The 13,864-nt window shown below is 33.1% G+C and overlaps 1 long non-coding RNA gene across 1 annotated transcript; it reads right to left on the reverse strand.

The window, feature by feature from the left end:
- Positions 1-6,700: 6,700 nt before the first annotated feature.
- Positions 6,701-12,790, reverse strand: LOC123709911. Its single transcript, XR_006753774.1, has 3 exons — positions 12,502-12,790; positions 11,309-11,366; positions 6,701-7,664 (listed from the first exon to the last, which is right to left on the reverse strand). It is a non-coding gene; the product is annotated as an uncharacterized LOC123709911 (long non-coding RNA).
- Positions 12,791-13,864: the final 1,074 nt, after the last annotated feature.

A 13,864-nucleotide genomic window follows, 5' to 3' on the forward strand; every position in this document is an offset into this window, starting at 1 on the left:
TTTAACTAACATAAAATGACATGATGAAAAAGCAAACTTGGCTTATGTAAGGGTTCAAAAATCTAAGTGACACAAAACCATAGAATGCATAGCTTTCTAATTTTAAAATAATCGTCATATACACTAGGCCTAAAACGTTTTATATGTAAGTGGTCCTAGCAACATAATGATGAGCACGCAGCCTAATATCACTGATCCTGCCAAGTCCTGTAGAAGTAATATTCGTGTTTTTTTATGGAAGGCCAAATTATGCTTAGTGATCAGATTAAGTTACTGTTTTAGATCGAAATTAACTATATATATATATATATATATATAGTTGGCCTTTACAGCTCAGCTCGGGCTGTTTTGGCGAGCGTAGCATGGACGAAATAGGCATGATGAATCAGCGCTGAATTTAGCTTTAACAGTTTGACGATCAAACGACTTTTAAAGGTCTATCTAGAAAATTTATTTCTTAAAACTTTCTCGGAAAAACTTTCATATACAATTAGGACAAAATCAATATTAATGTTGGAGGAGATGAACGTACAATACACGATATAATATACTAATACTCGCTTAGTAAATGCTATTTTATAAGTTATCACCATTTCCGTTATAACCTATTTTTACGAAGGTGAAACTGAAACATTTTCAAAAAACACAACAATATGTTCCCAGAACTTTATCTGGTAGTGAATAAGTTATAACTTGTTTAGTATCGATAACCACTCTCAAACCTCGTCACGAAAAAACTATTTGCAATTGGCCCACAAACTTCTACGACGTACAACCACAGTATACAAACATTAGTCTACGAATGTAGCTCTATCATGCAATCCGTAGCTGTGCTACGAGATTTTGTTGCGGTGGTGAATCTCATAGATGACGTTTCTGGGATTCTAAAAATCGTTATCCATGTATAATGTATTTAATTATTATTATTTATTTTTATGAATTCTTGTGTAGCCGAGCCCTAATTGAAGTTTTAATTAAAATATCATTTATTCATATAGGTAATGTACACTTATGAATGAAAAAAATAATTCTATGATAAATTTACGGCCATTCTTGAAATCAAGTCCGTATTTATTTATTGACACTTCGTTATTTTATACAAAATACATATAAAAAATTTTAAAGGCAACGGGAGGCGTAAAACGGTCAAGAAGAATAAGTTCCCCATCAGTCTTTTAAATCGCCAATTTTTATTTTTTTTGGAGAACACTGTCTTTTTTTTGGCTCTGCTCTTACTCCAATAATATTTAAAATAATATTTTTATAATAGAAAAGAAAATTATTTTGGAATAATATCTTTTGTGTAGTCATTGTGGGTTTTCATTATATTTACTACAACTTGTACTCCTGAACTCAATAAGACTTCATAAAATACGAATTTTTGAGTAATGCTTAGATTTTTTTAAATCAAATAATACTGTTTCTAGTTACGTATATATTCTCTATGTTCATAATATGAACAAACAACTGCTTTATGAAGAGTTTATGAGTATCCTCAGGGGACGTAGAAGTTGTGAGCACAATTCAATAAGACAGACCCCAATCAACTCATATCAATACAATTATAACTATTAGATACTACACGATCCTTTGGGTAAAATGTTATAAAACAACATATTACACATATGCGAATATTATTGAAATGTAATAGTATATATTATTAATATCTTTCAGTTGTCAAAGGCAGGCAAGGTGTTTACTGTAGCTGTAGGTTTGGTTCCCGGCGAAACAATGCTTACTTTCGTGTGATGGGCACAAAAGACTGATCATAATTTTTTTCATCAATCGTCAATAAGGCAGATATAATATAACTGTTTCACTGAACATGAGGTGAGCCACCTTCCCGTTTGCCTCCTGTTTTCTTAGAAAAATAAGTCTTCAAACAATAAAATACAGTTTTTAATACGAACCATAGAAATATAGGAATATAACCTAACCATAGAATCACCATAAAATGAGGCATACAAAATGATTGACAAGGTGTGTTTGTTATAGACTCATTACGTTCACAATCCTATGTTTGCGACCTTATTTTTGTTAATAGCATACTTAGGCCATACATTTTAAGGGGTTATTCCCACACGATATTATTACAAATTATCATTTTTTTATACATTTGTATAGTAATGAGAAATCGCAACAAATAATGTGGAATAATTTTGTTTAAAATAGATGATTGATTTGAGACAATCCCCACAAGTTTTAAGTTTTTGCTTCTATCTTTTATATAGAAATTTAGACGAGATGATTTTCACATATATTATTTCTAAAGGGGTTAAAGTGATCACGCCGCTCATGGTGCATCTATTCCCAGAAGCAGCGATTCTCGCGAGTAGCAGTGCAGGTAAGTTTTTGTAATCGGTCTCGACGTCTGACGATGCTTACAGCTACGATAGCTGCAGGAATTTATATTTGAACTAAAATTGGTAACTATGTATACTTATCCTCAATACTATCAGTTCCCAAATGAAAGCTGGGAAGAACTGGCAAGTAAATCGTTTTCTTTTAGTTTAGCCTCTCCATAACTGTAGGACTTGCCCATCAGATTCCCGAAGAGTGTCTTGTCTCAACCCTCCCAACTCCACTCCCCAACGTTTACCCTGGATTTTACCCATTATAATTAATTCAATAAGGTGGTCGCGGTCATGGCCCAACATGTGGCCCAGTTTCCAGTCGCATCTTTTCATTGTTTATGTAATAAATATGTAACTCTACGCCACTCTAATCAATCGCCAAGTTTTTGGTTTACAAGAAAATTGTTGAAATTGCAACCATTACCATTTACTTAAAATCCAATTAGTAGTATATATGTTAAATGTCCAGAAAATGCGGTCAAAAAGAGTTGAGAACCGAGTATCCAAATTTGAGGTAAAGTGGTCGGTCCAGTAAACAAATGTAATTCTAAAAGCAGCGTGTTTACTGTGGGCCTTAATGTCTTTAGTTGCTTTGAAGGCTTGGTTTTAGGATGTCAACGACTCCCTTGGCGAATAGCTTTAGCTGGTGAATATAGCAGCCTCTTTATGATATGGGCTAATGGATAATATACACTGTAGGTGAAAATTTTCTTATATTTCACACTTCTTTGGAGACTCTTTAAGTTCTAAAAGCAAGTTAAATAAGGTGTTTATGATAATTGCAAAGATAATTTAAAAAATAACTTTCATATTATACCATGTATATTTTAACAAATATTTAGGTAGAATTGAAAGCTATATTATTAAAAAAGTCTTTGTTTGTCATATATTTTATTTTATAAGGCGCTCACCACCAACTGCCCACTGAAATATTTCCGAACCAATTCGGCTTGTGGCCCTTAAAGAAACGAACGAGAAAGCGTACTAATTCTTAAAAGGCTGGCGCACTCGCAAGCTTTATGACATTGAGTGTCCATAAGGTATCACTTAACATCAGGTGAGCCAGCTGCCCGTTGGCTCGTGTTCTATTAAAAAATCTTTCGTAATCGTTTACTTAATAATTATACATAGCGATAAAATATATAAACCTATCTTAAAATACTTCTATGAAAACTTAGTTAAATACCGACCATTACGACAGATGAAAAACAATAGAATTTCCCACACATTGTACAAACGAGTGGACCTTTCACATTTTTCACAATTCCTTCGATGACAGTTGCAATTTAGCTTACGCTTTCGTAGCGTTTGTTGCTTTTATATGGGAGGTTCAAAGAGGAATGTGTGTTTTGTAGATTGTATGGTCACTGGTTCTGGCATTTTTCAGAATAAATTTTTTACATAGAATCACCGCTTTAATATTGACTTTGAACATAAAAGCAAAGCTTGCGTGTAATATAATTTAATTATTTAATTGTAACCTATTTACACATATAAGGCTGTACCATTACAACTCATAAAATCCTTGCTAAAAAGTAAGAATAGAATTTTCTTTTGCATTGTATAGAATCTCTGTATACCTTGCATTATATAAACTTCTCAGCCGATTATTACTATTGTAACCGAGTCTTTGTAAGCTAAACCATTGTTGAAAAGAGTGTCCATGGAGTTTCTTGCCGGTTCTTCTGCATGAGACCCACTTTTTGGAACCGTGCAACTAGACGTTTCATAAGAGCCTGCAAAGGCCTATTTGAAATAAAAAGAGACGCTTTTCTGACCTTTGTGTTAAGTTCTGTGATGTGTTTTGTTCATACGTTTCTAAGCCTAGTGCTATGCGTGCTTCCGTATCGTTATTGGCCGCTTAGTTCGTGGGGCACTTAGCTAGCTTTTTATCTTTCCAATTTAAACAAGTGTTTGTATGTTGTTTTGACAATAACCCCAAGGTCCGCAGCCTACAGCCTTACAGGCCGCCGTGAGGCTCGTTCAACTCAACATTTCTAGATTTTAAACCATTGAAGCAAATTTATAAACATTGCTTCAATCGTTTAATATATTTTATAATATTTGCATAGCCATATTTCCATCGAGAAACTCATGAATAATTGTAAAAATATTCGTTTATCCATAGCGCCAAAAACTACAAATGACTGAATTTGAAAACGAATAAAATTGATTTCAATTTCGAATGGCACGCCAATCCATTGATCATTAAATCTGTAAATGCCGGTTAGAGATTTCCAATTAAATAATGTAATTATCTGTAATTGCTGTTTATTATCTTTTTTTTTATTTTGTCTCTGCCAATATTGGCGCGATAAAATTTATTAATGAATTGTTATTTTATATGTGACAATTTAATTGATAAATTGATTTCAATGCTTATTTATTAATTAATTTAGCCGCACAAACAAATCATTGCACAAATAAGATCTGTCCTCGATAATATGTGCGAACAGCATGCAGTAATTACAATTAAAATCCCGTAAGTATTTGTACAGTAAACAATAGAAAGAATATACAATGTCAACTTATACCTGTATATAAATAACAATTTCCTTACAAACAAATAAGGAAACTTTATTCTTCAGGCAGGTTCAAATTTTTGACAGGTCACTTAAACCTCTGTAATGTGATGAGCGATAACTCTTGTTTTTCATAAGTATACCTTTTATCAAGATTAATAAGGGTCTTATGGGAATAATAAATCTATGTTAGATGTATTTGCACCTTTATGTTGAACGAATGCTCAAAGTTTTATAACATTTTAGTTATTAAAGTGTTTAGTGTGTTCTGAAACATTTAACGTTCAAAACAATCCCGAACAATTGTAGTGTACAGTTAAGATACATAAATAATGTTGGAAAGGTGTTTATTAAACATGTCACTTTTAATATTTAATTTTCTAAATATTAACTTAATTTTTGTATAATAAGTAGCTTGTTCGAAATACATAATTTTAGTTTAATAAATTTTGTTGAGGGTGACCCAAAGGATTTTAACTCGGCCGATCGTCACATTTTTATTGATGCCGTTTTGTTAATTCTATTTGGTAATAGGTACGTCCTCAAATTCATAATTGTTCAGTTTGTGTTTTGTGAACTGTTTACCGGTTAACGGTAAAGGTTATCAGTCAAACTAATATCATATCTCCATAAGGATCCGTAAGGATATATCGAAACGAGGATGTACTCAGGACTTATTATTTTAGTATAAAATTGTGTATTGACAGATATGTTGGCATACAAGTGGCTCACATCCCGTAGGTTCGAAGACTACTAAATTGCAATTTTAATGGTTAGCATATAATGCATATTTCCTATTCATTAGCATTTCCACTTGGCCATTTGAAGCTGAAGTATATCCATCTCGACGGTGAATTTACAGCGATATCTGGGCTGACAGACCACTCCAAAGCAGATTGTAAAAGATGTCTTGTCTCAGAGGCCAATACTCACTGTGGGTCAAGTCGCCAGCGGAATAAGTATTCATTAGTTTTACTCTATTTACGTTAAATGGAAATCATTCTCAAAACTATTATTTATTACATAATATCAAATAAATTCCTTCAGTTTTTATGTGTATACTTGTTTGTGGTTCAAGCGATATTATTTTCAGCTATTCTTTTTTGGTTTTAACTCTATTTTAATGTTTTAAACATTAAGATATAACCATAATTTTATAAAGCGTCGTTTTGGTAGATGTATTATTTTTTCCTTGCGAGTGATGTTTTACATTAACATGTCTAAGAATGGCGTAACAAAGGCTCGTCAATACGATTTAGAAATTACTATATTTTGTAATTATGATTGGTATGCTTCTGCTTACATATAAGTACGTATTGCGGTAAATATTTTTAGCCGATAATATCTCGATACATTCTATCGTTACTGAGCGATGAAGGCAAAAGAGAAATATTTAGTTAGAAGTACAATTTAAGTTTTACAATTAACTTGGCTTCACTGATCTGTTCAGTCAATCATACATTTTCAATCATTCTTGTAGTTATCTTTAGATTTATGAGAATACCAGAATGGAAAATAGGGCAAGCTCAGTCCGTTTATGGAGAAAAAAATCTGTCACACATCAAATCTTGGTGCCAAACAATTCGACATTGCTTCGAACCCAGAATCCCGGATGCCATTTCGTATAACGTTAGTCATATAATTAGTTAGTTAGATACATCATCAGCCTTGTATATGTGTGTGCATAAACCATCTCAACAAAGATGTGGGGAAATATCCGGAATTCAACGAAATAGTTATATTTAATATTAAAATATTGACTATAAATTAAAATAAAATACAACTAATTAACTCGATAGCGACCAAAAATATGCGCTCAAATGAAAATATCACTAAAATATAAAAATTGGGAACGTGTGGAAAATCGACTGTTTGCGGATAGGGCGGATAAAATACTACAAAATAAAGGAACTTAATACCTTGCAATAGTCCATACACATCATTAAAATTAATTCCTGTACTAGCGCAAATTCTATTGTTTTTGTCTAGTTATAAACAAAATCTTTGTGGCGTGTTGGTAACCATAAAATACTTAAGAGGAATCGTTTTTGTTGGCGTAGATTGCCGATCACTTACTTCCTAAAAATATCGGAATATACATAGAAATGAAACTTTGAAGAAAAAAAACTTTAACAAGACATTGCTTTAATATAAAACCATTAATTGAAAATAACAAACAAAACAAGTTATAACCGATACGAGCAAGTTAAACTAATTAGTCTAAACTATATACGAAAAGTATATGAATATTATCAAAACCGGTACTTAATACCGGTTTATGACCATTTACGGTAATTAACATTACTAATTTATAGCTTAGCTAAACTACTTATACAGTTGAAAATTAAACGTGCCAACTGCCGCCCATGAACAAATAAACGAAACTTACGTGATTGTTGCCGGCCTTCAAGGAACACTCTTTTCTGGAAAACCCCGAAGTCATATCAGTTCGGAAAACTTCTACTGATAGCTTTCACAAAGCTTTATTTAAACCACTAATGTTTATATACATTATATATGAACATATTATATTTTTTAATTCAATCTTATAACAAGCCTCTTATGATTAGGAAGCATAATTTAGTATGATTTTCCCTTCTCATTACCGCTTACGAAACAAATTTCGATTTCGATATCCCAAAACGGTAACATAGCTTAACTTATACCCGACAAATTGGCAATGGTTCACATCGAAGGCAGCCTGGCGGTCGGTACTCAACACAGTTCTCCTCACCAATGCAGGCATGGTCACGACACACATCGAAACTCTGCAAACACGATCTGTACGCTGAAACATACCACGATCGCTGATTAATTGACGCTGAAAACTTTAGTTATGAAAATATTGTGGTAATGATAAATTTAAGGTAATTACTTAATGTTTTTAACTCAAGCATATTAGTGAAGTTTAAAACGAATCTGAAGCGCAGATTACATATTTTGTTCTAGTCGACAAATTTAAGAGGTATACCTTACTCGTGGATTACTAGCTCTAGGTATAAACAACGTGATTAACCGGGTTTTTATTTCTCGCGAAACAATATTGATTCCAATAGGCTGTAGCTTTAATTAATCCCTTTCAATAATTCTTTACATATATCTCGCAAGATTGTTAGTTATCTCGTGACTATAAGAATGGACTAGACACATTCCCGCATCTGCTCTGGCACTGTAACTTCTAAAAGCGATAGCGATAATCGTCAACATTTTTTTATCAAATTTCGATGTGAATCAAAAACACAACGTAGAGTAACATTGGGATCGTGTGGTACCAAACTCATAAGTTGGAGCGGTTTCGCTATTGGTATGTTGGACGATACAGTTTAGTTAAATCAGCTGAGCGTTTTTTAAGGTATTTTTTGCCGCGCACTACCACTATCCGCTGCCCACCCATGTATTTCCAATTCGACTTAGGGTCTTTCAAGAAAAGGGCGTACCGATTCTTAAAAGGACGGCAACGCACTGGCGAGACTCCTGGCAATGTGTGTCTGTGGGTATCACTTAACATCAGGTGAGCCTTCGGCCCGTTTGCCCCGTTAGATTAAAAAAAATGTCATGTTATCGGTAATTTTGTCCCGTAGACATTACGATAATTGGTACAATTCTTTATTACTATTCATTTTAAGTTTAAGAGAGTTTGATTCTAAAAAAACAAACTAAAAAAATAGTAAGAATGAAAGATCAGTAATTTTGAAATCGAGCTAAGAATTCTAAAACGTATAGATAGCATTCTAGTTTTAAATTTACATAAACGCGCTGTCTTCAAATCAAAATGCTTACATTTTCTTTTCAACTGGCAGTGAATTGAGAACTCATTGTTTTTTTTTTTCTTTTATTAACACAGCTCTAGGGAGATAGAGATGATTTACTTTTAATATGACTTAAATACCTGCATTTAAACTTTTTATAATCTTTATTTAAAAAAGAAAATAAAATAAAATCTACTGCAGTGCCACATACACTTCTGGGCCGGCGGCTGAAATTGGTACTACCGTCGCCATTTTGAAATGTCAGACTGACATTGTCAGTTTCTTGGTGCGTAGAATAAATAATTTTACTATCTAACAACATCTAATAAAAGTCCAACTAAAGTGTATTAATATTATTCCTTGCTTTATTAATTACGATGGCAAAACAATACGTGGGTAACAATGACAATGTTTAGAACTGGCCAGTTACAAACATTGCTAATAAAAACGTTTTTAAATTTCAATTTTAGAACTCTTTGGTTACCTAATGTAGTATATTGTATTAATTTGTCATTTGTTTTTATGAATTGGTGGTAAATCTAAAACTCTTGTTACATGTGAAAATGAACCTAAATTTTCACTCAAAGATTTATTATAACTTTCGTTGTGGGCTTACTCAACAAACAAACGAATGATAGGCTGCGATTAGCATTTATTCACTAAGCCCCATCTCGTGCCACTATTTACAATTGGTTTAACGAGTTTAAGCGTGGACGTAGCAATCTCAATGATGATCCGCGTGAGGGACGTCTATTAACAGCGACTACTGAAGATAACATCAGTGCTGTGCGACGCATGATAGAGGAAGATAAGAGAGAGACCTATCAGCAGATACGGGAAACCCTAGGCATTCGTATGAGTCAAGTTCAAAAAATATTACACGAACATTTAGGTGTCAGAAGGCTTTGTACCAGATGGATTACCCATACATTAACCGACGACCAGAAACACCTTCGCGTGGACTGGTGTCCCCAACTGTTAGATAGGTTCAACGGCGGTGAATCAAATGCTGAATTTGACATCGTCACAGGTGATGAAAGCTGGATATATTGCTACGAACCCAAAACCAAAAGACAATCAGCTCAGTATGTACCTTTCGAAGATCGGCCAACTAAGGTCAAGAAAGGAAGAAGTCAAGGAAAAAAGGTGATTGCCTCATTGTTCGGTCGGAAAGCTCATTTCGCGACAGTTGTGCTAGAAGATGAAAGGACAGTTACTGAAGACTGGTATGTCAATCGCTGTTTGCCTGTTGTCTTGGAAAAAAATCGACAGCAGCGCCCTCGAAGCAGGATCCTCCTTCACTACGACAATGCTTCAGCGCACTCCGCAACACGGACTGTTGAATATTTGACCTTCATTTATTCCCAAGAACAATAATAGTATTGCCAACATTCTACATTAAGCCGTTTGTCGTTTTATAAACATTTTCAGTGCTACTTGGGTATCGATCGGTTCTGATTGCTAGGTATCTTAAAAGATAATACAAAACCAAAACTATCAAATCAGTTGTTCCTAAGTTTGTGTCGCATTTATTTTAGCCCAGAAATGTATTACTAGATACTAGTACATTGTTCTATTCAGAGATATCAAGAACTTATTAAGTTAGTTTTATTAATCGCTATTTTAATGATGGGGTTTCAACTTTCATCACTATATTGTACGATAACTAGATTTTATGGAAGTGAAATAAAATAAATATTAAGTTCACTATGACCGAATTCCATTACGTTGACTCACATTGCCAGAAGGTTCGCAAGTGCCCGACTTTGTTTTATACAGGTTGCCAAAAAGTCGTGGATCAAACGCAACTAGGTATTAGATGGGGTCATCACCTGCAAAAAATTATTCTACGGAAGGTCCATCAGCTCAACCTCTGCAGAGTTATGAAGTTTACTCCTTAAGAAACGATTTGAGTTATAAGGCCCGGTACGGAAATTTTATGAGGAGTAAAATCAAGTGTAACACGAAAAGTTGAGGCGTTACGTAGAAAGAGACAAACATATATATCTGTAGGATTGAACGTGTAAAAGAATGATTCCATCTCATTCTCTCTCTAAAATTGGATTTGTATAAATTAAACACAATTATTATTGTTATTATTATTATTATTATTTATATTGTTTTGTAACATACTTTATGTAATACGCTTTATTGAAGTAATATAAATAATCCCAATAATTCCAGATATATGTTTGTTTCTCTTATCATTTTAGCAGATGCGTTCATTTACCATTTTTTTCTATTCGATATATATGATAAGTATCGTTCGTAAGGAGTAAACTCCAATCGTGCGTCGTAGCTGACACACACACACATTTTTTAATAATAATATCGACTTAGTTTACTAGTTCTTATTAAAAGATTGGTACTGATGTGTCCTTGCGTTAGACATGCTATTTATGGTTGTTTACTGGGTGTGTTGAAGATAATATTAAATTATACGATATATATTTTTTTCAAATTATATGTTTTTGTTTATTTCGGACCCCACTGTGAAAAAAATACTCTACCAAAATACAGGTTGTATTACAAGTTTTGGCGCATTTAATATTGATTCTGAGAAGGTAATACTATGAGTGGCTCGTATTTTTTTCTAGGACGAAAAAACAAAACAACGATTGTGATTACCATATTAATATTACCACAGACAAAACAATAATTAACAATAAAAAAAAATCCTCACTATCAATGCAATGTCCTTCATAACAGCATCCGCCGCAACATTGTTCGTAGTTACCACACTGAAAAAAAATATAATAACTAATAAAAACTTAGATAATCTCCTAAACAATGTACCATCAGTTTTACGAGGTCTGAATAAGATAATTTAAATACAGAAAATGTGTGGAAATTTAAAAAATTGGAAACTTATTACCTTAATAGGTAAATACTACCGGAAATAATACACATTCTATTCCCGGCGAAACAGTGCTTACTGCTCGCTTCCTTTGGGTAACATACCTCCTTGTTATATTAATATCAATGTGTAGAAGATTCTAAACTCGCATAAACCATATAGTGTAAATAGTGTAAAATTCCAATGATTTTTTTTAAGTTTTACTCATTACAAAACTATTTTCTTCTTCACATGTGAAACTTTAAAATACGAAAGAGATGCACGTTGCATGCAGACAGACTTCCTTCTTCTAGTCTTCTAGACTCATTCTAATATAAAGATCAATTTCTTTTTTATACTGATTAAACACGCTGGTATTTAGAATTTTAATACTAAATAGTTTTTACAATAGTATGAGTATATCAGATAATTGTGCAGTGTTGCCTTAGTGGCTTCAGCGTGAGTCGCACGCCTTAAAGTTATAGGTGCATAACTGGACTGGACTTGATGGACTTTCTGTATTTGCGCGTTTTACATTCGCTCAAACGGTGAAAGACATCACCGTAAAGAAACCGGCTTACCTTAAACCCAAAAATCCGACGGCATGGGCAAAGGAGGCTGATTACCAACCTGTCTCTTAGATTTACAAACGATCAGAAAACAGATACCGCAATCTGAGGCCCTGACCTAAAAAGGTTGTAGCGCCACTGATTTATGTTTATATAATTCTGATAAGCAAAGAAGTCGACATTGTTGGCTCTATATTACTGGTGAACAATTGAACCCCGGGAATTAAGCTTGGTAATGTTCAGAAAGATTCGTGTAACATCTTAACTCCAAAACATATCTTATCATTAGCGTTAAAACATGTTTACAATCCCAATTTGTCTTTTCTGTCATTACTAAGAAAAAGTGAACCACACGAGTTAAAACGAGATAAATTATTTTTAAATTAATAAAATAAACTGTTACTGTATAATTGTACAATTATTTCGGCTTCTGCATTATACCCAAAAATATTCCAATATTCTTGACCTCACCGTCTGTCCACTTGTCTTGCAATCCTGTGCACAAACAGCACTAATTAAAATTACAAAAACACACAAATACATTTCCATCTAACAAGTAAATTATAAAATACTAAACGTTTTGTCGGTAGAGTTGATTTGTCACGTGTGCGCATGCGACCTCGCCTTGTGACCGAGTTAGATCTATGTGTGTAACTAATATTTATTACCTGTATTGTTCACAGTATTAACATATTAACGTGTCTTTTCAGAAACTCGCTACAAACTCGCTTGTTCTATCATTTGGAGGTAAGGTGAATATGGGAACCTGTTAAACACATTGAGCTCGTACTGATATCTAGATTTAAGTCCAATCCTAATAGGTCTGAAGTTGAAATGGAAGCTATATGTAGTTAATATATGTATTAGTTTTTATTAGTTAGTAGTATTAGTTAATATATGTACTAGTGAGTTTTGTAAGTGCTGCGCTTGCTTCTCATGTCATTTTCAGACGTGTATAACATATAATGGTCCTTATATGAAGATGTATGATTTATGAGAGCAAAAATACAATAAAGTATCATTCTTGTCATACTTTTATTCCTGGAATAAATATTATTAAAATTTGTAAATCATGCTTTGGCTCACCCTTCGCGACTATGATAAACATTCAGTTAAATTATTCATTTCCAATACTCGAAATCAGCAGAATTTTTCCAATAGCTTCTGTATAAACATTCATTCGAATTCTTTGCGAATATAACAGAATAAACACTACTCATCCAGAGCTTTATATATTTGGTAATCAGATGATCAAAAAAAGCTTTCTTATGGGTTAAAACCAAAATTATAAATTATTTGTTAATTTTTTTGTAAATTTTATATTCACCGTAATTTTCGTATATTTTATAATAGATTGTTACTATAGAAAAAAATCACATTTAATGAGAGCTAACATCGTCGTATCGCTCGCTAATGCTATATTGTATTTTTTATGTATGTTACGAACTTTTCAAACCACCGATTATATGATGTGGTGTATTTTAATAAAAATATTGGAGACCAAGAGCTTCTTACCAGTTTCACCAGACCACCACGTTTTTTAACGTTTTATTTGTTTTTATTGCCTTTAATATCTACATACTTAAATGAAATTTAAAAATAGTTGGTACACGTGTTTCCTTAACAGTCCGGGACCTTTACTGTGTAATTGTAGAATCCCTAGACTGAGGAATTAAGGATTAACGGGCTAAAACATTTTTAATTAAAAGCACAACAAAATTAATCTTCACTATTAAAATATCTAGTTTACGCTTTTCGACTAGTAACGGTTGGACAGGCTTCATACAATCGAAATAAACAAGGCCCAAATCCCTATTGTACACATAGGAACACA

Source organism: Pieris brassicae, chromosome 5 (assembly GCF_905147105.1).
Source record: "Pieris brassicae chromosome 5, ilPieBrab1.1, whole genome shotgun sequence".
Lineage (NCBI taxonomy): Eukaryota > Metazoa > Arthropoda > Insecta > Lepidoptera > Pieridae > Pieris > Pieris brassicae.